General features: G+C 46.1%; 1 protein-coding gene across 1 annotated transcript in view; it reads left to right on the forward strand.

Annotated features, from left to right (window-relative positions):
• The window catches only part of LOC126212697 (growth factor receptor-bound protein 14-like), a 411,244-nt gene that overhangs the window by 297,099 nt on the left and 86,785 nt on the right, over positions 1-27,360 (forward strand). The gene's annotated exons all lie outside the window — the stretch shown is intronic.

A 27,360-nucleotide genomic window follows, 5' to 3' on the forward strand; every position in this document is an offset into this window, starting at 1 on the left:
ACCGAAGTTAAGCGGTGTCGGGCTGGGCTAGCGCGTGGATGGGTGACCATCCGGTCTGCCGAGCGCTGTCGGCAAGCGGGGTGCACTCAGCCCTTGTGAGACAAACTGAGGAGCTGCTTGACTGAGAAGTAGCGGCTCCGTTCTCGGAAACTGACATACGGCCGGGAGAGCGGTGTGCCGACCAAATGCCCCTCCATATCCGCACCCATTGACGCCTATGGGCTGAGGATGACACGGCGGCCGGTCGGTGCCTTAGGACTCCCAAGGCCTGTTAGGGAGATCGAGACGGATCTCCGTTTGTCCGGCCAAGTGCAGTAACCCGATGTGGCTGGGGCTCAGCAAGTCGTTGGAATTCCCCTGCAGGAATACTGAACCATTTAGTCTCCATAGCCGTCCATAACTGCGAAAGTACCCAAAGACTGGGAAGTTCCACAGGTCACTCCAATATTCAAGAAAGGTTGTTGTTGTTGGGTTGGGTTGTTTGGAGGAAGAGACCAAACATAGAGGTCATCGGTCTCATCTGATTGGGGAAGGACGGGTAAAATGGCAAATGGCTCTGAGCACTATGCGACTTAACTTCTGAGGTCATCAGTCGCCTAGAACTTAGAACTAATTAAACCTAACCTAAGGACATCACACACATCCATGCCCGAGGCAGGATTCGAACCTGCGACCGTAGCGGTCACGCGGTTCCAGACTGAAGTGCGTACAACCGCACGGCCACAAGGGCCGGCAAGGACGGGTAAGGAAGTCGGCCGTGCCCTTTCAGAGGAACCATCCCGGCATTTGCCTGGAGCGATTTAGGGAAATCACGGAAAACCTAAATCAGGATGGCCGGATGCGGGATTGAACCGTCGTCCTCCCGAATGCGAGTCCAGTTGTTGTTGTTGTTGTCTTCAGTCCTGAGACTGGTTTGATGCAGCTCCCCATGCTACTCTATCCTGTGCAAGCTTCTTCATCTCCAAGTACCTACTGCAACCTACATCCTTCTGAATCTGCTTACTGTATTCATCTCTTGGTCTCCCTCTACGATTTTTACCCCCCCCCCATGCTGCCCTCCAATACTAAATTGGTGATCCCTTGATGCCTTAGAACGGGTCCTACCAACCGGTCCCTTCTTCTAGTCAACTTGTGCCACAAACTCGTCTTCTCCACAATTCTGTTCAATACCTTCTCATTAGTTATGTGATCTACCCATGTAATCTTCAGGATTCTTCTGTAGCACCACATTTCGGAAGCTTCTATTCCCTGTTTGTCCAAACTATTTGTCGTCCACGTTTCACTTCAAAAATGGTTCAAATGGCTCTGAGGACTATGGGACTTAACTTCTGTGGTCATCAGTCCCCTAGAACTTAGAACTACTTAAACCTAACTAACCTAAGGACATCACACACATCCATGCCCGAGGCAGGATTCGAACCTGCGACCGTAGCAGTCGCGCGGTTCCGGACTGAGCGCCTAGAACCGCGAGACCACCGCGGCCGGCCACGTTTCACTTCCATACATTTCTACACTCCATACAAATACTTTCAGAAACGACTTCCTCACACGTAAATCTATACTCGATGTTAACAAATTTCTCTTCTTCAGAAACGCTTTCAAGAAAGGTACTAAGAGTAATTCACTAAATTACAAAATGGTTCAAATGGCTCTGAGCACTATGGGACTCAACTGCTGTGGTCATAAGTCCCCTAGAACTTAGAACGACTTAAACCTAACTAACCTAAGGACAGCACACAACACCCAGCCATCACGAGGCAGAGAAAATCCCTGACCCCGCCGGGAATCGAACCCGGGAACCCGGGCGTGGGAAGCGAGAACGCTACCGCACGACCACGAGATGCGGGCACACTAAATTACAGGCCCATACCGTTAACGTCGATATGCAGCAGGGTTTTGGAACATATGTGTTCGAACGTGAAGTGTTGAGTGCTATTGACTAGGGATTTCAGATCGATTCCGTATTTCTGGATTTCCAGAAGGCTTTTGACACTCTACCACGCAATCGGCTAGTAGCAAAATTGCGTGCTTATGGAATATCGTCTCAGTTTGTGACTGGATTGCGATTTCCTGTCAGAGAGGTCGCAGTTCGTAGTAATTGACGGAAAGTCATCGAGTAAAACAGATGTGATTTCTCGCGTTCCCTAAGGTAGTGTTATAGGCCCACTGCTGTTCCTTATCTGTTTAAACGATTTGGGAGACAATTTGAGCAGCCGTCTTCGGTTGTTTGCAGATGACGCTGCAGCTCATCAATTAATGAAGGATTTAGACAAGATATCTGAATGGTGCGAAAAGTGACAGTTGACCCTAAATAACTAAAAGTGTGAGGTCATCCACATGAGTGCTAAGAGGAACTCGTTAAACTTCGGTTACAGGATAAATCAGTCTAATCTAAAAGCCGCAAATTCAAGTAAATACCCAGGTATTACAATTACGAACAACTTAAATTGGAAAGAACACATAAGAAAATGTTGTGGGGAAGGCTAACCAAAGACTGCGTTTTATTGGCAGGACACTTGGAAAATGTAACAGACCTACTAAGGAGACTGCCTACACTACGCTTGTCCGTCCTCTTTTAGAATACTGCTGCGCGGTTTGGGACCCTTACCAGATAGGACTGACGGAGTACATCGAAAAAGTTCAAAGAAAGGCAGCACGTTTTGTATTATCGCGAAATATGGGAGAGAGAGTGTCACAGAAATGATACAGGATTAGGGCTGTACATCATTAATAGAAAGGTGTTTTTCGTTGCGACGGAATCTTCCCACGAAATTCCAGTCACCAGTTGTCTCCTCCGAATGCGAAAATATTTTGTTGACACCGACTTACATAGGGAGGAACGATCACCACGATAAAATAAGGGAAATCAGAGCTCGTACGGAAAGATATAGGTGTTGATTCTTTCCGCGTGCTACACGAGATTGGAAAAATAGAGAATTGTGAAGGTGGTTCGATGAACCCTCAGCCAGGCACTTAAATGTGATTTGCAAAGGATCCATGTAGATGTAGATGAAAGTGTTGCCGGTGCAGGATTTTGTGCAGGAACACCCCTCGATTAAGTCCGATTAAAGTTGGACAACATTCATGTGGGCGATCAGGGTGGGACCTATGTTTATGTGTACTTTTTTCTTTAGTTTTACGTGTAGAATAACATATTAAAATGTTTGCATATCTTCGTGAATACGCTGTATTCCTACTGCACAGATAAACCTGACTCACTATAAGATTTAAGGATTTCAGAAGCATGAATAAATGCTAGAATCTTACAATCAACGGGGATTGATTACTGTATGATAAAATTCATAAATTAATATACTATAACTCTTTCAGAAATCCGCAAAATAGGTTTACTGTTAGTTCAACTGCATCGTATACTGAAGTGCGATCCACACTACTGGCCATTAAAATTGCTATACCACGAAGATGACGTGCTACAGACGCGAAATTTAACCGAGAGGAAGAAGATGCTGTGATATGCAAATGATTAGCTTTTCAGAGCATTCACACAAGGTTGGCGCCGGTGGCGATACCTACAACGTGCTGACGCGAGGAAAGTTTCCACCCGACTTATCATACACAAACAGCAGCTGACCGGCGTTGCCTGGTGAAACGTTGTGATGCCTCGTGCAAGGAGGAGAAATGCGTACCATCACGTTTCCGACTTTAATAAAGGTCGGATTGTAGCCTATCGCGATTGCGGTTTATCGTATCGCGACATTGCTGCTCGCGTTGGTCGAGATCCAATGAGTGTTAGCAGAATATGGAATCGGTGGGATCAGGAGGGTAATACGGAACGCCGTACTGGATCCCAACGGCCTCGTATCACTAGCAGTCGAGATGACAGGCATCTTATCCACATGGCTGTAACGGATCGTGCAGCCACGTCTCGATCCCTGAGACAGTAGATTGGGACATTTGCAATACAACAACCATCTGCACGAACAGTTCGACGACGTTTGCAGCAGCATGGACTATCAGCTCGGAGACCGTGGCTGCGGTTACCCTTGACGCTGCATCACAGACAGGAGTGCCTGCGTTGGTGTACTCGACGACGAACCTGCGTGCACGAATGGCAAAACGTCATTTTTTCGGACGAATCCAGGTTCTGTTTACAGCATCACGATGGTCGCATCCGTGTTTGGCGACGTCGCGGTGAACGCACATTGGATGCATGTATTCGTCATCGCCATACTGGCGTATCACCCAGCGTGGTGTGCCATTGGTTATTCATCTCGGTCACGTTCGCATTGACGGCACTTTGGGACGTTACATTTCAGATGTGTTACGAGCTGTGGCTCTACCCTTTATTCAGTCCCTGCGAAACCCTACATTTCAGCAGGATAATGCACGACCGCGTGTTGCAGTTCCTGTACCGGACTTTCTGCATACAGCAAATGTTCGACTGCTGTCCTGGCCAGTACATTCTCCAGATCTCTCAGCAACTGAAAACGTCTGGTCAATGGTGGCCGAGCAACTGGCTCGTCACAATACGCCAGTCACTACTCTTGATGAGCTGTGGTATCGTGTTGAAGTTGCACGGGCAGCTGTACCTGTACGCGCCATCCGAGCCCAGGCGTATCGAGGCCGTTATTACGGCCAGAGGTGGTTGTTCTGGGTACTGATTTCTAAGGATCTATGCACCCAAATTGCGTGAAAATGTAATCACATATCAGTTCTAGTATAATATATTTGTCCAATGAATACCCGTTTATCATCCGCATTTCATCTTGGTGTAGCAGTTTTAATGGCCATTAGTGTAATTTCACTACAGTATAGGCCTATATACAGTGAGTGATGTGCCATCGTCCGGCAGGATTTATGCCGAGCGAATGGGGATAAACGTCTGCCGCCCTGTGCTACCATCTGGTGGCAATGACGTGAAGTTCTAGGGCTAGCTGTGCACATCGTAAACCGCGCAGGTGTTCATCAAATCCGTAGGCATTTGGTCGTTAAAGCAATTACGTCACGCGAGTTGCGCATGCGCAAAAGCCCCTTAAAACGTGCACAACCAAAGATGTGCTCGCACTGATGCCAGGTTTTACGGAGTCTAGAGTAGAAAACAGCGGGGTAGATTTAAGTGCCGCGTCTTTCAGATTGCAGCATCTATGTTACGTTTAACAACGTTCACAGAAAAACAACCAGTAAATGTGGCGAGGTGTAGAAATTTAGTGTGTCCACGTGCTCTTGCGCTCTTACACAGCAGCCGGCAATGGCTGTACCACATAATCGGCGAGGCGGCTGCCTCTTAATTGCTGCAGTGACTCCACGGCTAGCGAGCGCCCGGTTGCTTGTAACCGCTCAAGCGCGGCGGACGCAGTCGCTAATGAGCGGACATCTATTATTCATTGGCCCGCGACCGGTCGATACGTCAGCTGTTGCGCGGACGCGCAAAATGGCCGCTTAGCATTACCGCTTCTTTCCGCGAATAGCACCGTCAACAGCGCCCAGCGCATATCTTCACATGCTGCGCTGCGACGTTTCGGCTATTGCCGTCATCAGGACAAACTTAAACATTTGCGGACTCATCCCTGTTCAGTTTTTCTGTGCGTGTGAAATTTCATTATTAGTTACCTGCAACAGTACGACGCACTTCTACATCTACATATACAGGGTGCGTCAAAAAAATGTATACACACTTTGAACTGTCACAGACAATTTATTTCCCGTTCTGCAAGGTTCAATATCTCTGAGACAGTAATGTTATGTTTCTTCAACAGGTGGCAGCAGCTAAGTGACGATCCAGATCGAAGGTTAGAATTTTGTGAATGGGTTTAGGAGATGGTGAGACGTCAACCGGGATTTATGGGTAGCATAATTTGGTCGGATGAAGCCCAATTCAAACTCAATGTAACTCTCGATAGGCATAATTGTGTGTAATGGGCTGAAGATAATCCTCACATTACTGTTGAAAAGGCTGTGCATTCGCCTGGTGTAAATGTGTGGTGTGGTTTGTCTGCAAGGGGACTCATTGGGCCTTTCCGATTTGAAGGTACTGTTACTGGAGAATCGTACCTCACAATGCTTGCTGACTCCATATTCCCTGCCATTCGTGCATTATACGGTAATGATGAGTTTTATTTCCAACAAGATGGCGCCCCGCCGCACTTTCATAGGGACGTACGAGCATACCTGGATCACATTGTGCCAGGCCAGTGGATAGGACGCAGGGGACCAATCGAGTTTCCTGCACGCTCTCCAGACCTCACGCCGTTGGATTCTTTCTTATGGGGCACAGTAAAAGATGAGGTTTACAAACGTAAACCACGTAACCTGGACACTCTTTGGAATGAGATTCAGGCGGTGTGCGCAGAAATCTCATTGGACACTTTGGTACTATGTACGGAATCAGTGGCGACTCGTACTCAGAAATGTATTGATGCTTAGCGCCACCACTTTGAACATTAATAACATTTGCAAAGTACATTTATTTTTCCAATTGGACTTTAAGCTTTCCATTTCCAGAAATTTAACATTGTGGAACGAGAAATAAATTTTGTATGACGCTTCAAAGTGTGTATACATGTTTTTGACGCACCCTGTATAGTCCGCTAGCCACCAAGCGGTGTGTGGCGGAGGGCACAATTCGCGCCAAAGTCATATTCCCCCGTCTGTTCCACTCGCGGATCGCGCGAGGGAAAAACGACTGTCTGAACGGCTCAAAAAAATGGGTCAAATGGCTCTGAGCACTATGGGACTTAACTTCTGAGGTCATCAGTCCCCTAGAACTTAGAACTACTTAAACCTAACTAACCGAAGGACATCACACACACCCATGCCCGAGGCAGGATTCGAACCTGCGACCGTAGCGGTCGCGCGGTTCCAGACTGTAGCGCCGAGAACCGCTCGGCCACCACGTCCGGTCCGCAGCTCGTGGTCGTGCGGTAGCGTTCTCGCTTCCCGCGCCCGGGTTTCCGGGTTCGATTCCCGGCGGGGTCAGGGATTTTCGCTGCCTTGTGATGATTGGGTGTTGTGTGATGTTCTTAGGTTAGTTAGGTTTAAGTAGTTCTAAGTTCTGGGGGACTGATGACCACAGAAGTCCCATAGTGCTCAGAGCCATTTGAACCACCTCGTCCGGCCTGAACGCCTCAGTACGAGCTCTAATTTCCCATATCTTTGAATGATGATCATTATGCGATTTGAAAGTTGGTGGTAATATGCTCTACATCCTCGGCGAAGATTGGATTTCGGAATTTAGTGAGCAGCTCCTTCTGTTTACGGAGTCTGTCTGCAAGTGTGTCCCACTTCAAACTTTCTATGAGATTTGTAACGCTCTCGCGATGTCTAAATGTACCAGTCACGAATTTTGCCGCTCTTCTTTGGACCTTCTCAATCTCTTGAATCAGGCCCAACTGGTAACGGTCCCATACAGACGAACGATACTCCAAGACTGGACGAACCAACGTATTGTAAGCAATTTCCTTTGTTGGAGGACTGCATCGCTTCAGGATTCTACCAATAAACCGCAATCTAGAGTTCGCCTTACCCGTTACTTGTGTAATCTGATCGTTCCATTTGAGATTATTTCGAACAGTTGCACCCAGATACTTGACTGAAGTTACCGCTTCCAAAGACTGGGCATTTATTTTGTACTCGTACATTTATGGGGATTTTCGCATTGTTATACGCAGTAGGTTACACTTACTAATGTTGAGAGGTAACTGCCAGTCATTACACCACGCTTTTATTTTCTGCAGATCCTCACTGATTTGTTCACAACTTTAGTGTGATACTACTTTCCTGTAGACTACAGCATCATAGGCAAACAGTCTAAAGCCGCTGTCAATACCATCAGCCAGATCGTTTATGTAAATCGTAAAAAGCAGCGGACCTATTACGCTGCCCTGGGGCACGCCTGAAGTTACTCTTGTTTCTGTTGAAGTTACCACGTTCAGGACGATACACTGCTCTCTGTCTGTTAGAAAACTTTCTATCCAACCGTCATTTTTCGTGAAGTTGAAAGTGGTCACGCCGTCTTAGATAAATTCTAAATCTGGTACCTAGCTGTATTCTTTGTCTCCTTCAGGGCATGATCGTCATCTCGAGTTTCTCCTGTACAGATAATTCTGGCACTTTCCACAATCGCAACAGCCCAGATGGTGACTTTAACCAGTAAATAAGAAAAGTTCATTCCTTTTAAGTTTTGAATTTTGTGACCATTGAAACGAATGGTTCACGGTAATCGTTAAACTTTCACAGCAATAGAAGTCTCATCAGCTCACATAAGCTACTCCCAATGCGTTCACAAACATGCCTGACCTCTTCATCGTCCCTTCTCGCCAAGCGAGAGAGAGTGCAAGTGTAGCAAAAGACTCTTGTTGTAAATAGTCTTAACGGGTCTTCTACCGGATAACGTGCAAACTCCACAATACGGTATGTACTCGGAGCAACTGTCCGGTATTTTGACGAGTTTGAACATTGTTGGTGGGTTTGGTACGACTGACGGTATCCGCACGACGACGCTCATATATGTAGAACACGGGCGCGAAGAATGCGGCAGGCGCGAAAATCACGCATGCGCAATGGTTAGCAGATAGATGGCGCACTCTGCCGTAAATCGCGGAGCTGTCCTCCTGAGCTTGCGCTCTACGCTATGTTTACTACCAGTGCGACCAGACGTCACTCACTAAAAACCATGTTAATGAAGTGATAGAAACCCGCCGGTACCGAAGGGTTTTGACACCACTGGCCATTAAAATTGCTACTCCAAGAAGAAATGCAGATGATAAACGGGTATTCATTGGACAAATATATTATACTAGAACTGACATGTCATTACATTTTCACGCAATTTGAGTCCATGGATCCTGAGAAATGAGTACCCAGAACAACCACCTCTGGTCGTAATAACGGCCGTGAAACGCCTGGGCATTGAGTCAAACAGAGCTCGGATGGCGTTTGCAGGTACAGCTGCCCATGCGGCTTCAACACGATACCACAGCTCATCAAGAGTAGTGACTGGCGTATTGTGACGAGCCAGTTGCTCGGCCACCATTGACCAGACGTTTTCAGTTGGTGAGAGATCTGGAGAATGTACTGGCCAGGGCAGCAGACGAACATTTTCTGTATCCAGAAAGGCCCGCACAGGACCTGCGACATGCGGTCGTGCATTATCCTGCTGAAATGTAGGGTTTCGCAGGGATCGAATGAAGGGTAGAGCCACGGGTCGTAACACATCTGAAATGTAACTTCCACTATTCAAAGTGCCGTCAATGCGAACAAGAGGTGACCGAGACGTGTAACCGATGGCACCCCATACCATCACGCCGGGTGATACGCCAGTATGGCGATGACGAAAACACGCTTCCAAAGTGCGTTCACCGCGATGTCCCCGCTGTAAACGGAACCTGGATTCATCCGAAAAAATGACGTTTTGCCATTCGTGCACCCAGGTTCGTCGTCGAGTACACCATCGCAGGTGCTCCTGTCTGTGATACAGCGTCAAGGGTAACCGCAGCCACGGTCTCCGAGCTGATAGTCCGTGCTGCTTGCAAACGTCGTCGAACTGTTCGTGCAGATGGTTGTTGTCTTGCAAACGTCCCCATTTGTTGACTCAGGGATCGAGACTTGGCTGCACGATCCGTTACAGCCATGCGGATAAGATGCCTGTCATCTCGACTGCTAGCGATACGAGGCCGTTGGCATCCAGCACGGCGTTCCGTATTACCCTCCTGAACCCACCGATTCCATATTCTGCTAACAGTCATTGGATCTCGACCAACGCGAGCAGCAATGTCGCGATACGATAAACCGCAATCGCGATAGGCTACAATCCGACCTTTATCAAAGTCGGAAACGGGATGGCACGCATTTCTCCTCCTCACACGCGGCATCACAACAACGTTTCACCAGGCAACGCCGGTCGACTGCTGTTTGTGTATGAGAAATCGGTTGGAATCTTTCCTCATGTCAGCAAGTTGTAGGTGTCGCCACCGGCGCCAACCTTGTGTGAATGCTCTGAAAAGCTAATCACTTGCATATCACAGCATCTTCTTCTTATCGGTTAAATTTCGCGTCTGTAGCACGTCACATTCGTGGTGTAGCAATTTAAATGGCCAGTAGTGTAATATGCGTCTGAGCTGATTACAACGTTCTCGGTGGTGTCTCCTTCTTTCCGAAAGCCAAACCGACCGCCGTCTAACAGATCCTCGACTTTTTCCCATTGTTCTGTGCATTATTGTTATTCTTTTTAGGGGAGGCAAATGAATTACAATGAAATTAGCCGCTCCACCGTATTAAGTGCGGTGTCTTGGTGCGTGCCTGCAGAGAGGCGAGAAACCTTGTGTTGGGGCAGAGAGAGAGAGAGAGCGGGCAGTGCGTAGGCCGCGTGTGGTGCGTGTTGTGGCGTGGCGGCTGCGGTCGGCTTATCTGCGTGCGCCGGGAAACTGCACGCAACTTCCGCCGGATGTGCCACTTATCCGAATACTGCCTTCCCGACGTACGGACTAGCTGCGGCTTTCATCTGGCTGTGTCGCGATCGGCTCTTCTTGAGAATACACTGGGCTGCATAACTTAGGGACGAAAGTAACTTTCGCACCAAGCTTCACTGCCAAGTGACATAGATCGGTGAAACTTTATTCGTACATACAGTGAAGCTCCAAAGAAACTGGTGTAAGCATGCTTATTCAGATACAGAGATATGTTAACAGGCATAATACGGCGCTGCGGTCGGCAACGCCTATATAAGACAAGAAGTGTCTGGCGCAGTTGTTGGATCGGTTACTGCTGCTACAATCCCAAGTTATCAAGATTTAACTCTTTGAGGGGCAGGTAAACGCCACTAAAATTTACCCTAGTGGGGCAAGAAAAATTATTTGCAAATTTCAAATTTCTTTTACTTGTAACACATTTGTTTTATTGTCTTGCGATGTTTTACACATTGAGTTTGTAAAAATTCACTTAAACAACAACAAAACATTAAATGTGGTCAGTACAGGTAACCACCATCCCATTACAGTATACAAATTCGATATTTGGTGGCTGAACTTTCATTCAAGAGATACCAAGAAAATTAAAAAGTTGTTATTTCACTTCTTGCCTGCTCTCAGAGACAAAGGTACTTTGCACACTGAACAGATCCACACTGTTTGCACTGGATTTTTCTTTGAACTGCAAACTGCGCATCTTCTAGATGATGAGTGAATTGGTTGTTGTTTACTGCTTTCGTGGCTAATACTTTCGTCTATGTATGGATTGTGTGATTTGGTCTGGGTTGCTATACTACTTTGGGATACAGAGGCAAAATTAGCTGCCACTGATACTATTTTTGGAGCCAACAAGATTTTGTACCCTCTCGACGGATGTCTTTAATGGAGAACTGCTCCATTTCGATTTCTTTGTGCACAATGAACACGTTTGTCACACTGCAGTCTAAAAAGTGAAGAAACAATCTCGTCCACCATTTCTTGCCTTTTCTGTCGATAGCATAGTCTGACTTTAGGCGATCAAAATTATCCACATACACTCCTGGAAATGGAAAAAAGAACACATTGACACCGGTGTGTCAGACCCACCATACTTGCTCCGGACACTGCGAGAGGGCTGTACAAGCAATGATCACACGCACGGCACAGCGGACACACCAGGAACCGCGGTGTTGGCCGTCGAATGGCGCTAGCTGCGCAGCATTTGTGCACCGCCGCCGTCACTGTCAGCCAGTTTGCCGTGGCATACGGAGCTCCATCGCAGTCTTTAACACTGGTAGCATGCCGCGACAGCGTGGACGTGAACCGTATGTGCAGTTGACGGACTTTGAGCGAGGGCGTATAGTGGGCATGCGGGAGGCCGGGTGGACGTACCGCCGAATTGCTCAACACGTGGGGCGTGAGGTCTCCACAGTACATCGATGTTGTCGCCAGTGGTCGGCGGAAGGTGCACGTGCCCGTCGACCTGGGACCGGACCGCAGCGACGCACGGATGCACGCCAAGACCGTAGGATCCTACGCAGTGCCGTAGGGGACCGCACCGCCACTTCCCAGCAAATTAGGGACACTGTTGCTCCTGGGGTATCGACGAGGACCATTCGCAACCGTCTCCATGAAGCTGGGCTACAGTCCCGCACACCGTTAGGCCGTCTTCCGCTCACGCCCCAACATCGTGCAGCCCGCCTCCAGTGGTGTCGCGACAGGCGTGAATGGAGGGACGAATGGAGACGTGTCGTCTTCAGCGATGAGAGTCGCTTGTGCCTCGGTGCCAATGATGGTCGTATGCGTGTTTGGCGCCGTGCAGGTGAGCGCCACAATCAGGACTGCATACGACCGAGGCACACAGGGCCAACACCCGGCATCATGGTGTGGGGAGCGATCTCCTACACTGGCCGTACACCACTGGTGATCGTCGAGGGGACACTGAATAGTGCACGGTACATCCAAACCGTCATCGAACCCATCGTTCTACCATTCCTAGGCCGGCAAGGGAACTTGCTGTTCCAACAGGACAATGCACGTCCGCATGTATCCCGTGCCACCCAACGTGCTCTAGAAGGTGTAAGTCAACTACCCTGGCCAGCAAGATCTCCGGATCTGTCCCCCATTGAGCATGTTTGGGACTGGATGAAGCGTCGTCTCACGCGGTCTGCACGTCCAGCACGAACGCTGGTCGAACTGAGGCGCCAGGTGGAAATGGCATGGCAAGCCGTTCCACAGGACTACATCCAGCATCTCTACGATCGTCTCCATGGGAGAATAGCAGCCTGCATTGCTGCGAAAGGTGGATATACACTGTACTAGTGCCGACATTGTGCATGCTCTGTTGGCTGTGTCTATGTGCCTGTGGTTCTGTCCGTGTGATCATGTGATGTATCTGACCCCAGGAATGTGTCAATAAAGTTTCCCCTTCCTGGGACAATGAATTCACGGTGTTCTTATTTCAATTTCCAGGAGTGTATATTCCGCTCATCAAACAGGGTGTATACGGCCCGGGACATACGGGAAAAACCCGGGAATTTTTTCATCCGGGACAAATCCGGGAAAAACCCGGGGTTTTCTCAGAATTCCGGGATTTTTCACTGTTTTATATTTCAGTTAAAGTTTTGTAGGTTTGACGTGTAAGATCTGATACTCTGACAAAGAACTTTAGTCCACTACTGCTGAATAATACTGCAGCAATGAAACAAATCAGGGAATAACATCAAAATAAAAGTTTAGTTGCATAGAAAATGGGTAATTTACACAATGCACAGACCAGTTTGCCGACACCGTAAAGTGTCAAAGGCTTTTGGTCGAAGATTATGCAGTACGTCCATAACAGCTAACGTGCATTCAATGTGCGTGACGTCACAATTGTTTACATTTCTAACAGATCACCAGTAAATATTACGAATAGTGGCTTGAGATGCGTTACTTTCAAAGGAAATTTCCACGCAAGATGATTTATGTTACGTGTGAGAATGTGCAGTGAATTTCTTAAATCACAGGGCGTTATAACTCTCATTCAAAATGTAACACATTGAGGATCAGCCATTTGAAAAATGTCGGGCCCAGAAGATAAGTCATTTATGCCACTATTTAAAATTTTACCGGCACATTTGTATTTGATATGACTTAACGTGTAGCACACGCTAAAAAAAGACCGAGCTTCAAGTTCGTTTTCATATTTAATATTGTTCTTACATAGACAAAAAATTATGCGATCGATGGCAGAAAGTGTAATTGACCTTCAAAAAAATGTGCATAATGTGTTACTGAGTAATGTCACAAGTCTTTTCATGCCAGAACACCTCGACTTTTCTACGCAATAACCGGGAAATCCGGGAAAAATCCGGGATTTTTTTTTTTTTCTTGTCCACGTAGACACCTTGTCAGAAGAATAAACCTGACGTAAACATAAGGCAATGTATTTCTTCCGCGTTTGCATTAATCTAATTGGAATATCGTTTTACGTGGAAGCCGAGGTCCAGTCACGTACGATCACAAAGATACGTTTTATGCTGTGTTACACGCACGTGCTGAGCGATAATGCGGGACAACAGCCTTACCGGCGCATTTGACTTGGACAGCGCTGGCCAACCCACCTGCTCCGAACATGCAGTGATTTGAAAGCTGCAGTTCAGACGTAAAAAGAGACGAGCAGAGAAACAATATAGCTTCGAACGTCATTCAATTTTTAAAGAGGATGAAATAGTTGTTGTTGTGGTCTTCAGTCCTGAGACTGGTTTGATGCAGCTCTCCATGCTACTCTATCCTGTGCAAGCTTATTCATCTCCCAGTACCTACTGCAACCTACATCCTTCTGAATCTGCTTAGTGTATTCATCTCTTGGTCTCCCTCTATGTTTTTTACCCTCCACGCTGCCCTCCAATACTAAATTGGTGATCCCTTGATGCCTCAGAACATGTCCTACCAACCGATTCCGTCTTCTGGCCAAGTTGTGCCACAAACTTCTCTTCTCCCCAATCCTATTCAGTACTTCCTCATTAGTTATGTGATCTACCCATCTAATCTTCAGCATTCTTCTGTAGCACCACATTTCGAAAGCTTCTATTCTCTTCTTGTCCAAACTATTTATCGTCCATGTTTCACTTCCATACATGGCTACACTCCATACAAATACTTTCAGAAATGACTTCCTGACACTTAAATCTATACTCGATGTTAACAAATTTCTCTTCTTCAGAAACGCTTTCCTTGCCATTGCCAGTCTACATTTTATATCCTCTCTACTTCGACCATCATCAGTTATTTTGCTCCCCAAATAGCAAAACTCCTTTACTACTTTAAGTATCTCATTTCCTAATCTAATTTCCTCAGCATCACCCGTCTTAATTCGACTACATTCCATTATCCTCGTTTTGCTTTTGTTGATGTTCATCTTATATCCTCCTTTCAAGACACTGTCCATTCCATTCAACTGCTCTTCCAAGTCCTTTGCTGTCTCTGACAGAATTACAATGTCATCGGCGAACCTCAAACTTTTTATTTCTTCTCCATGGATTTTAATACCTACTCCGAATTTTTCTTTTGTTTCCTTTACTGCTTGCTCAATATACAGATTGAATAACATCGGGGAGAGGCTACAACCCTGTCTCACTCCCTTCCCAACCACTGCTTCCCTTTCATGTCCCTCGACTCTTATAACTGCCATCTGGTTTCTGTACAAATTGTAAATAGCCTTTCGCTCCCTGTATTTTACCCCTGCCACCTTTAGAATTTGAAAGAGAGTATTCCAGTTAACATTGTCAAAAGCTTTCTCTAAGTCTACAAATGCTAGAAACGTAGGTTTGCCTTTCCGTAATCTTTCTTCTAAGATAAGTCGTAAGGTCAGTATTGCCTCACGTGTTCCAGTATTTCTACGGAATCCAAACTGATCTTCCCCGACGTTGCCTTCTATTAGTTTTCCATTCGTCTGTAAAGAATTCGTGTTAGTATTTTGCAGCTGTGACTTATTAAACTGATGGTTCGATAATTTTCACATCTGTCAACACCTGCTTTCTTTGGGATTGGAATTATTATATTCTTCTTGAAGTCTGAGGGTATTTCGCCTGTTTCATACATCTTGCTCACCAGATGGTAGAGTTTTGTCAGGACTGGCTCTCTCAAGGCCGTCAGTAGTTCCAATGGAATGTTGTCTACTCCCGGGGCCTTGTTTCGACTCAGGTCTTTCAGTGCTCTGTCAAACTCTTCACGCAGTATCGTATCTCCCATTTCATCTTCATCTACATCCTCTTCCATTTCCATAATATTGTCCTCAAGTACATCGCCCTTGTATAGACCCTCTATATACTCCTTCCACCTTTCTGCTTTCCCTTCTTTGCTTAGATCTGGGTGTCCATCTGAGCTCTTGATATTCATACAAGTGGTTCTCTTCTCTCCAAAGGTCTCTTTGATTTTTCTGTAGCCAGTATCTATCTTACCCCTAGTGAGATAAGCCTCTACATCCTTACATTTGTCCTCTAGCCATCCCTGCTTAGCCATTTTGCACTTCCTGTCGATCTCATTTTTGAGACGTTTGTATTCCTTTTTGCCTGCTTCATTTACTGCATTTTTATATTTTCTCCTTTCATCAATTAAATTCAATATTTATTCTGTTACCCAAGGATTTCTACTAGCCCTCGTCTTTTTACCTACTTGATCCTCTGCTGCCTTCACTACTTCATCCCTCAAAGCTACCCATTCTTCTTCTACTGTATTTCTTTCCCCCATTCCTGTCAATTGTTCCCCTACGCTCTCCCTGAAACTCTGTACAACCTCTCGTTCTTTCAGTTTATCCAGGTCCCATCTCATTAAATTCCCACCTTTTTGCAGTTTCTTCAGTTTTAATCTACAGGTCAAACCAATGGATTATGGTCAGAGTCCACATCTGCCCCTGGAAATGTCTTACAATTTAAAACCTGGTTCCTAAATCTATGTCTTACCATTATGATGAAATACCATTAGAATGAAATAATATTTGGCAAAACTGCAGCACTACCGCACGCGTCTTAGGTGACCAGACGGAAAGCATAAAATTCCCTCGTCTCCACCTAACTTAGTATTCTAATTAGGAACAAGAGTGATGAAAATTCCCAACTTGAAGATTGTAATTTTTCTGAGCGTACCGCAGGGATTTCACCGTACTGCTGAACACTGAAGCCACTGAGGGTATTAATTACAGTCAGTCGTCCGGTAATCTCTTAGCTCCTTCCTTATCTGAATCCGAGAAATACATTTCAGTTCCGGAACTGTCATCTGCTACGTTGATAACTAGCCTATCAAGTCCGCATCTCGTGGTCGTGCGGTAGCGTTCTCGCTTCCCACGCCCGGGTCCGATTCCCGGCGGGGTCAGGGATTATCTCTGACTCGTGATGACTGGGTGTTGTGTGATGTCCTTAGGTTAGGTAGGTTTAAGTAGTTCTAAGTTCTAGGGGACTAATGACCATAGATGTTAAGTCCCATAGTGCTCAGAGCCATTTGAACCACCATAGCCTATCAACAACAGAATCCACGAAGCCAACCAGGTGCCACATTTTCTCCTTTTTTATGACGTGCCGTTCTATATCCCGCCAGCGTTCGGCTGTGACGTGTGAAAAAGCTGCGTGCGTTAGTTCCGGTACGTCTGAGAGCGTAACAGCCTCGTTGCTCCTCGTGAAAAATCCCTTAAATTGGCTCCTGATCAGTTCTGTTGGATGCATATTGTAATGGAACTGCCCAATGTTGCGAAAAATGATTGTTTTTCGTGTTTCTACGGCACTTATAACTCCGGATTGCGTGAGACTACATGTGTGGTATAAAACAGTGGACACTGAGTAAAGGGTGTTGGTTTTTCATTTTTGCCCTAAAAAGTTATACTGTTATGTTTATGAATTCAAGCAACTTTATATAACAATCTTTCATGAAATATCGCTAACTAAGAATTTATATTAGAAATGATAATAGGAATTTTTCGTGCAGTCTGTAATTAGAAACAAGAAGACGTGAATTATTTATAAAAATAATGAATTTTAGAATGACTAGATGGATGTATTTAAAACCGAACAAACAAAATAGGTCGCTATGGGAGATTTGAACCAGCGAATCATGAACTGCAGTTCGTTATTAATGAAGTATGCTACGGATTCCGCTAAACATCCATTACGTAATTGTCTCTCAACTGTATCATGTACAGTGTCTTGGAAAACTTGAAAGCCGATTTTTTCTGTAAACTTATGAAAAAATTTAAGCTCAACCTATTTCTTGGCACATTTTAACCGTGTTCCACTACGGAGCAAGAAGGGTTCAGCCATTTTCACACTGCGTATTAAAAGCGCGACAATCACAGCACAACAATGTAGACTGTACACGATTTTTGAAATAAAAACTACACAGCTAAAGCGTGATTAAGAAAAACGTCGACGGCTGGTAATACATTAGAATGTCTCAAAGTTTAATGTAACGTTACTTCGTAATAGGATATCTAATACAGAAGTGGGCCCTACTGACGAGAACGTAACAAAACCAGTGCACGTGTGTTACGGCTGCTGACCAATCATTGTCTTCGTGTTTGTTTACATCACCTTTATTCTTATGATGAACAGAGTACAGTCGGCAGGCGTTATGTTGGCAGATAAAATAATAAATAGTTCCTGTAATATTCACACCCGCCCTCTTTCGAATTGGAATTATTGTATTCTTCCTGGAGTTTAGGTTGTTCCCGTGTCTCACATGCCTTGCACGAGAGCTTCCATAATTGGCCCGCATCTCGTGGTCGTGCGGTAGCGTTCTCGCTTCCCACACCCGGGTTCCCGGGTTCGATTCCCGGCGGGGTCAGAGATTTTCTCTGCCTCGTGATGGCTGGGTGTTGTGTGCTGTCCTTAGGTTAGTTAGGTTTAAGTAGTTCTAAGTTCTAGGGGACTTATGACCACAGCAGTTGAGTCCCATAGTGCTCAGAACCATTTGAACTTCCATAATTTTGCCGAGGGATAACATTTCGCCGGCCGGTGTGGCCGTGCGGTTCTAGGCGCTTCAGTCTGGAACCGCATGATCGCTACGGTCGCAGGTTCGAATCCTGCCTCGGGCATGGATGTGTGTGATGTGCTTAGGTTAGTTAGGTTTAAGTAGTTCTAAGTTCTAGGGGACTGATGACCGCAGATGTTAAGTCCCATAGTGCTCAGAGCCATTTGAACCATTTGATAACATTTCTGAGAAAACGTCGTCCATTCTAGCGATCTGGTTTCGACTTCTCTTTATTTTTTATAGTATTCCCTTCTACAAGGTTTCCGTTGTATGGCTATTGTGTACTTAGACGAACCAAAACATTACAACTACTGCTGCCCGCGGGGACTGAATGATTGTGAAAGACGTTGTACACGAGGAAAGAGGAATGGACCCAGTGGGATTCCTGAGTGTACCTAAACATGGGTTTCCAAAATTCGTTCAGCCAACAAGACGAAGTGAATATTCCAAAATTCGAATCAAGAACAGCCGCGAACATGAGTACCTTAGAAGTAGGTGTAATTTGATCCATTATAAATGGTCTTGAAAGCCTGCGACTCTGAAAACAATAGGTTTGTTTATAAATAATTCTGCTACCAGTCATGATTTTCTCTATTTACTATTCACACGACGCGTTTCGGGAAATGATTCCCATTTACAAGTGCGTCATTTGCGTGTATCATTCCATTTCTATGTGATGTTGTCGATGTGGGAGTGTCTGCTTCATTTCGTTGACGTTACTGGTTATTTATCTTAACAACTTGCGTCATAATTTACTTATATCGATTTTAGAAATCTGCTTATTTCTGTGTGTTACTATTTTTTTATTGATGTATACTATCGGAACATCTGAAGAAATTTACTGGTTCACTTTCAAGTTTTTCGTTTAATATTTTATCTTCATATTTTCTGTTATCTCCAGTTCTTCTACAAATCCATTTTATGTCCTTTACTTAGTCGGTGGAGTTCTTTAATATTTTCCTCTACTTTTCCAAATGGGTGTCCTGTATTATGTATGTGTTTGGTATGGCTGATGTAGTGTGTCTGTTGTGTGTGTAGGCTTTAATGTGCTCTCTGTACCTGGTGTTGAAATTTCGGGCTGTTTGTCCTAGGTAAAACATGGAGCATTCCTGGCATGTTACCTTGTACATTCCAGTGTCTGAATATGGATCATGATAACACTTTATATTATGCATTAGTTTTTCTTGTAGTTTTGTTAAATAAAGGAAGAACGGGAGATGTATTCACATTACAGAAAATATGAAGAAAAAAAAATTAAATGAAAAACTTGTGAATCAGTGAACTTCTTCAGATGTTTCGATAGTATACTTAAATAAAGAATAGTAACTCATAGAAATAAGAACAATTGTAAAATCGAGCCGAGCAGTTCTACGCGCTTCAGTCTGGAACCGCGCGACCGCTACGGTCGCAGGTTCGAATCCTGCCTCGGGCATGGATGTATGTGATGTCCTTAGGTTAGTTAGATTTAAGTAGTTCTAAGCTCTAGGGGACTGATGACCTCAGATGTTAAGTCCCATAGTGCTCAGATCGATTTGAACTATTTTGTAAAATCAATATAATTAAATTATGGTCCAAATTGTTAAGATAAATAACCTCTGTACAGAAGCATATTACACTCTGTGGAACACCTATAATGTTACCTCTGTTGACTACTTGTACGAACATCTTTGTACCTGTGTGGTTTATGTACGATATTTTTTATGTTTAACGTGTACAGGAAGTAGAGTGTGATGTTTAGTGTGTGGACCATAAGAAAACTGTAAGTATAAATTCTTCTAAATTTCGCCACCAACTTCACAAAAAGATCGATACAAATAGCGTGTTTCTTATATATTGCAGTGAAATCAACGAAATAAAGCAGACTCTCACACATACACATCACCACATAGAAACGGCATAATATGCGCAAAAAACGCATTTGTAAATGGGAATCATTTGCCGAAACGCGTCTTGTGAATAGTAAATGAAGTAAATCGTGACTGGTAGCAGAAGAATTATTTATAAACAAACCTATTAGAGGTACACATCGTCGGAGCAGCTTAAGGCAAGGCGTCTCTTCCAGATTGTACACAACTTAGGTTCCTTTTAGAGTATGTTGACACAACAGCTCCATACTTAGCAATCGTATACAAGCGCTCGCTCGACGAAAGATTCCTACGTAAAGACTGGAAATTTGCACAGGTCACACCAGTACCCAAGAAAGGAAGTAAGCGTATTCCGCTGAATTAGAAGCTCGATGTCCATTTGCAGTAGAATTTTGCAACATTTACTGCGTCCCAACATTTTTAACTCAAAGAAAACGATTTGTTGACAAACGCCAGCATGGTTTCAGAAAATATCGTTCTTTGTGAAACACAACTGACCCTTTATTCACACGAAATGATTACAATCGGTAGGGTATGTCAAAGTGATTACATATTTTTAATTTCCAGATGGCTTTTGACACCGTTTGTCACACGTGCCTTTTAATCAGATTGCATGTGTATCGGATATCGCTTTAGTTATGCAACCTGATTTCCTGTTAGAAAGGTCACAGTACGTAGTAATTAATCGAAAGTTATCGAGTAAAACAGAAGTGACAATTGGCGTTCCACAAGGTAGTGTTATAGGCCCTCTGCTGTTCGTAATCTATACTAACGATCGAGAAGACAATCTGAGCGAACGTCTTAGAATGTTTTGAGATGATGCTATTTACCGTCTCGTGAAGTCATCAGATGATGAAAACCAAGATACTGTATGACGTGAAAAGTGCCAGCAGACTCTAAATAGTCATTGAGTACTAAAATCAGCTAAATTTTGGTTACACGATAAATCACATGAATCCAAAGACTGTGAATTCAGGTAAATACTTAGGAAGTCTAATTACAAATAACTTGAACTGGCAAGATCGTGAAGATGATGATGTGTGGATAGGGACTCAAAGGCTGCGACGTGTTGGCGGAGCACTTAGAAGATGCAACAGATCTATCAGAGAGACTGCCTACACTATGATTGTCTTTGCTGTACCAGAGTATTGCTGTGCCGTATTGGGTCCCTACCAGATAGCAGTGACGGAGGACATCGAAAAAGTCCAAAGAAGGGCAGCTCGTTTTGCAATATCGCAAAACAGTGTTGACAGCGCCATGGATATGATACGCCAGTTGGGGGTGGCAATCCCTAAGATAAAGGCGTATTTCGTTGCGGCGAAATACACTCCTGGAAATTGAAATAAGAACACCGTGAATTCATTGTCCCAGGAAGGGGAAACTTTATTGACACATTCCTGGGGTCAGATACATCACATGATCACACTGACAGAACCACAGGCACATAGACACAGGCAACAGAGCATGCACAATGTCGGCACTAGTACAGTGTATATCCACCTTTCGCAGCAATGCAGGCTGCTATTCTCCCGTGGAGACGATCGTAGAGATGCTGGATGTAGTCCTGTGGAACGGCTTGCCATGCCATTTCCACCTGGCGCCTCAGTTCGACCAGCGTTCGTGCTGGACGTGCAGACCGCGTGAGACGACGCTTCATCCAGTCCCAAACATGCTCAATGGGGGACAGATCCGGAGATCTTGCTGGCCAGGGTAGTTGACTTACACCTTCTAGAGCACGTTGGGTGGCACGGGATACATGCGGACGTGCATTGTCCTGTTGGAACAGCAAGTTCCCTTGCCGGTCTAGGAATGGTAGAACGATGGGTTCGAAGACGGTTTGGATGTACCGTGCACTATTCCGTGTCCTCTCGACGATCACCAGTGGTGTACGGCCAGTGTAGGAGATCGCTCCCCACACCATGATGCCGGGTGTTGGCCCTGTGTGCCTCGGTCGTATGCAGTCCTGATTGTGGCGCTCACCTGCACGGCGCCAAACACGCATACGACCATCATTGGCACCAAGGCAGAAGCGACTCTCATCGCTGAAGACGACACGTCTCCATTCGTCCCTCCATTCACGCCTGTCGCGACACCACTGGAGGCGGGCTGCACGATGTTGGGGCGTGAGCGGAAGACGGCCTAACGGTGTGCGGGACCGTAGCCCAGCTTCATCGAGACGGTTGCGAATGGTCCTCGCCGATACCCCAGGAGCAACAGTGTCTCTAATTTGCTGGGAAGTGGCGGTGCGGTCCCCTACGGCACTGCGTAGGATCCTACGGTCTTGGCGTGCATCCGTGCGTCGCTGCGGTCCGGTCCCAGGTCGACGGGCACGTGCACCTTCCGCCGACCACTGGCGACAACATCGATGTACTGTGGAGACCTCACGCCCCACGTGTTGAGCAATTCGGCGGTACGTCCACCCGGCCTCCCGCATGCCCACTATACGCCCTCGCTCAAAGTCCGTCAACTGCACATACGGTTCACGTCCACGCTGTCGCGGCATGCTACCAGTGTTAAAGACTGCGTGGAGCTCCGTATGCCACGGCAAACTGGCTGACACTGACGGCGGCGGTGCACAAATGCTGCGCAGCTAGCGCCATTCGACGGCCAACACCGCGGTTCCTGGTGTGTCCGCTGTGCCGTGCGTGTGATCATTGCTTGTACAGCCCTCTCGCAGTGTTCGGAGCAAGTATGGTGGGTCTGACACACCGGTGTCAATGTGTTCTTTTTTCCATTTCCAGGAGTGTATTTTCACTACGAAGAATCGATGACCTACCTTCTACTCCGAATGCGAAAAATATGGGATGTTCCAAAAGGCTCTCCGCAGCGCCGTATGATTGTTAGCCGCTCGTGCCGTGTGCCGCAGTAAATATACCGAAATGAAACTCAGTGAAATACAAGTTATTAATCTGTTGAATATTCATCTTTACTTACAAATTTTCGCATTAAATGTTGAAAGTGTCCCCCCAGTTGTTGAATACACAATTCGTTTCGTCTAATCATGCTTCCAAACACAAGCTGTAACCAGAATAAGATTTTCACTCTGCAGCGGAGTGTGCGCTTATATGAAACTTCCTGGCAGATTAAAACTGTGTGCCGGACCGAGACTCGAACTCGAGACCTTTGCCTTTGCCCGCGAAAGGCAAAGGTCCCGAGTTCGAGTCTCGGTCCGGCACACAGTTTTAATCTGCCAGGAAGTATCATATCAGCGCACACTCCGCTGCAGAGTGAAAATCTCATTCTGGAAACATCCCCCAGGCTGTGGCTAAGCCATGTCTCCGCAATATCCTTTCTTTCAGGAGTGCTAGTTCTGCAAGGTTCGCAGGAGAGCTCCTGTAAAGTTTGGAAGGTAGGAGACGAGGCACTGGCAGAAGTAAAGCTGTGAGGACTGGGCGTGAGTCGTGCTTGGGTAGCTCAGTTGGTAGAGCACTTGCCCGCGAAAGGCAAAGGTCCCGAGTTCGAGTCTCGGTCCGGCACACAGTTTTAATCTGCCAGGAAGTTTCACAAGCTGTAACAATTCTTCTGTAACAGAAGTACTGAAAGCGGATATTGCAGTTTTCAATTCATCGATGCACCCCAGAAGAAAAAGTCAGGTAGATGTAGATGTAGATGTGGTGTTACGTCAGGCGATCGTGGAGGCCAAAGTCCGTGTGAAATTAAGCCATCACCAAAAACATCAGCAAACAGTGACATTGAAACGCGAGCTGTTTAGATTAGATTAGATTTACTTTCATTCCAATTGATCCGTAGTGAGGAGGTCCTCCAGGATGTAGAACATGTCAGAAAAACAACAATACATGACAAATATTTACAACTCAAACAAATAAGCTAATGTGTAATTCCACAGGTTGGTTTGGGAGGTTAAAGGGACCAGACTGCTACGGTCATCGGTGCCTCATTCCACAGGTCCCAAGTGGCATGGTCGCCATTTTTTAATGAACACTACATGAAAGAGTCATTTTACAAATACTAATGCACTGAATTTAAAATAAAAAAGTTTTATTTATTTATTTATAAGCTAACAAACGTGTAATACAACTACTATAATACACTCCTGGAAATTGAAATAAGAACACCGTGAATTCATTGTCCCAGGAAGGGGAAACTTAATTGACACGTTCCTGGGGTCAGATACATCACATGATCACACTGACAGAACCACAGGCACATAGACACAGGCAACAGAGCATGCACAATGTCGGCACTAGTACAGTGTATATCCACCTTTCGCAGCAATGCAGGCTGCTATTCTCCCATGGAGACGATCGTAGAGATGCTGGATGTAGTCCTGTGGAACGGCTTGCCATGCCATTTCCACCTGGCGCCTCAGTTGGACCAGCGTTCGTGCTGGACGTGCAGACCGCGTGAGACGACGCTTCATCCAGTCCCAAACATGCTCAATGGGGGACAGATCCGGAGATCTTGCTGGCCAGGGTAGTTGACGTACACCTTCTAGAGCACGTTGGGTGGCACGGGATACATGCGGACGTGCATTGTCCTGTTGGAACAGCAAGTTCCCTTGCCGGTCTAGGAATGGTAGAACGATGGGTTCGATGACGGTTTGGATGTACCGTGCACTATTCAGTGTCCCCTCGACGATCACCAGTGGTGTACGGCCAGTGTAGGAGATCGCTCCCCACACCATGATGCCGGGTGTTGGCCCTGTGTGCCTCGGCCGTATGCAGTCCTGATTGTGGCGCTCACCTGCACGGCGCCAAACACGCATACGACCATCATTGGCACCAAGGCAGAAGCGACTCTCATCGCTGAAGACGACACGTCTCCATTCGTCCCTCCATTCACGCCTGTCGCGACACCACTGGAGGCGGGCTGCACGATGTTGGGGCGTGAGCGGAAGACGGCCTAACGGTGTGCGGGACCGTAGCCCAGCTTCATCGAGACGGTTGCGAATGGTCCTCGCCGATACCCCAGGAGCAACAGTGTCCCTAATTTGCTGGGAAGTGGCGGTGCGGTCCCCTACGGCACTGCGTAGGATCCTACGGTCTTGGCGTGCATCCGTGCGTCGCTGCGGTCCGGTCCCAGGTCGACGGGCACGTGCACCTTCCGCCGACCACTGGCGACAACATCGATGTACTGTGGAGACCTCACGCCCCACGTGTTGAGCAATTCGGCGGTACGTCCACCCGGCCTCCCGCATGCCCACTATACGCCCTCGCTCAAAGTCCGTCAACTGCACATACGGTTCACGTCCACGCTGTCGCGGCATGCTACCAGTGTTAAAGACTGCGATGGAGCTCCGTATGCCACGGCAAACTGGCTGACACTGACGGCGGCGGTGCACAAATGCTGCGCAGCTAGCGCCATTCGACGGCCAACACCGCGGTTCCTGGTGTGTCCGCTGTGCCGTGCGTGTGATCATTGCTTGTACAGCCCTCTCGCAGTGTCCGGAGCAAGTATGGTGGGTCTGACACACCGGTGTCAATGTGTTCTTTTTTCCATTTCCAGGAGTGTACTTATTTACAATGAACACATTACTGCACTGAAATGGTGCAGAAGTTGGATTGTACTTACACACACACACACACACACGCACACACACACACACACACACACACACACACACACATGTATGCACGGTTGCACCATCTTGTTCAAAATAACCGTTCAGTATTTCACTTAAAACAACTCCTATGAATGGGTCCAGAATATCACTGCACTATCGTAGTGCGTTTAATGTTTCGTTGAAAAATATGGGACTCACAATCCGACGTCTAGAAATTGCAATCCAAACTCCTATTTTCACAGAATGAAGTAGTTCCTCATGAATGCACAATGGATTTGCATTACTCTACGTACGAGAATTTTGCGAGATCGTGTACCCGGATAAATGAAACCACGCCTCACCAGTGAAAAGCGTTTCATTAAGAATTTCCGTTCCATTTTGTCGAGTGAAATTTTTGAACCATTAACAATAATGCAGTCTCTTGCCACGATCAGTATTTTTCAGTTCTTGCGCGACAGAAATGATACAAGATTTGGGCTGGAAATCATTTAAAGAAAGGCGTTTTTCGTTGCGACGGAATCTTCTCACGAAATTCCAATCACCAACTTTCTGCTCCGAATGGGAAAATGTTTTGTTGACACCGACCTACATAGGGCGGAACGATCAGGGAAATCAGAGCTCTTACGGAAAGATATAGGTGTTCATTCTTTCCGCGCGCTGTAAGAGATTGTAATAATTGTGAATAATTGTGAAGGTGGTTCGATGAACCCTCTGCCAGGCACTTAAATGTGATTTGCAGAGTGTCCATGTAAATGTAGCCTGTCACTTTCTATGGGAAAAGTTATAATTTTTCCCTTACAGATGTGTGGGCCATTCCGACACTAACGTCGATTTCCTGGGCGAGTTTTCTTACTGACTTGTTCGGACTTGCGGACATTTTATCGGAAATATCGAGTAGTTTATCCTCAGACAAAACGCTAGGACGACCACTTGTCGGTGCATCTGTCACTGAACCCGTACTTCGAAATTTGTTGATCAAATCTCGCACAGTATCGCGATGTGGGAGTGTTGTCTCCGGGAAAACTGAATTAAATGTTTGACGAACTGAAACTGTGTATTTACCGCCAGCTTTGAACACTTGTTCGACTAAAAGAGACACGTTCTTCAATGGTTAGCATTTTAACAGTGACAAAAACGAAACAAACGAACAAAGGAACTAAACTTAAACGCTCACGTCAACACGTGACGACACACACCAACGATGCTACTGACTCTGGCTGAGATAAACGAAACAGTGGAATGTTGGGAGAGTCCACTTGAAGGGGAGTGACCCAGGCAGGCGAACAATCATGCGGCACGCGCGGCTAACGACTGTACGGCACTGCGGGAGACTTTTTGAACACCCCTTATTTTGTTAGCACCCACCTGCATAGGCGAGAAACGATCATCAGAGTAAAATAAGAGAAATCAGAGCCCTCATGGAAAAAATTTAACGATTCGTTTTCCCCTCTTGCTATTCCAGCGTGGGGCGGTAGAGAAATATAGTGAACCCTCTGTAAGGCACTTAATTATGAATTGCAGAGTAATCTTGTAGATGCAGATGTAGTGTGTCTTTTCACCAATTACG

The sequence above is a fragment of the Schistocerca nitens genome, chromosome 11 (genome assembly GCF_023898315.1).
Source record: "Schistocerca nitens isolate TAMUIC-IGC-003100 chromosome 11, iqSchNite1.1, whole genome shotgun sequence".
Taxonomy (NCBI): Eukaryota; Metazoa; Arthropoda; class Insecta; order Orthoptera; family Acrididae; genus Schistocerca; species Schistocerca nitens.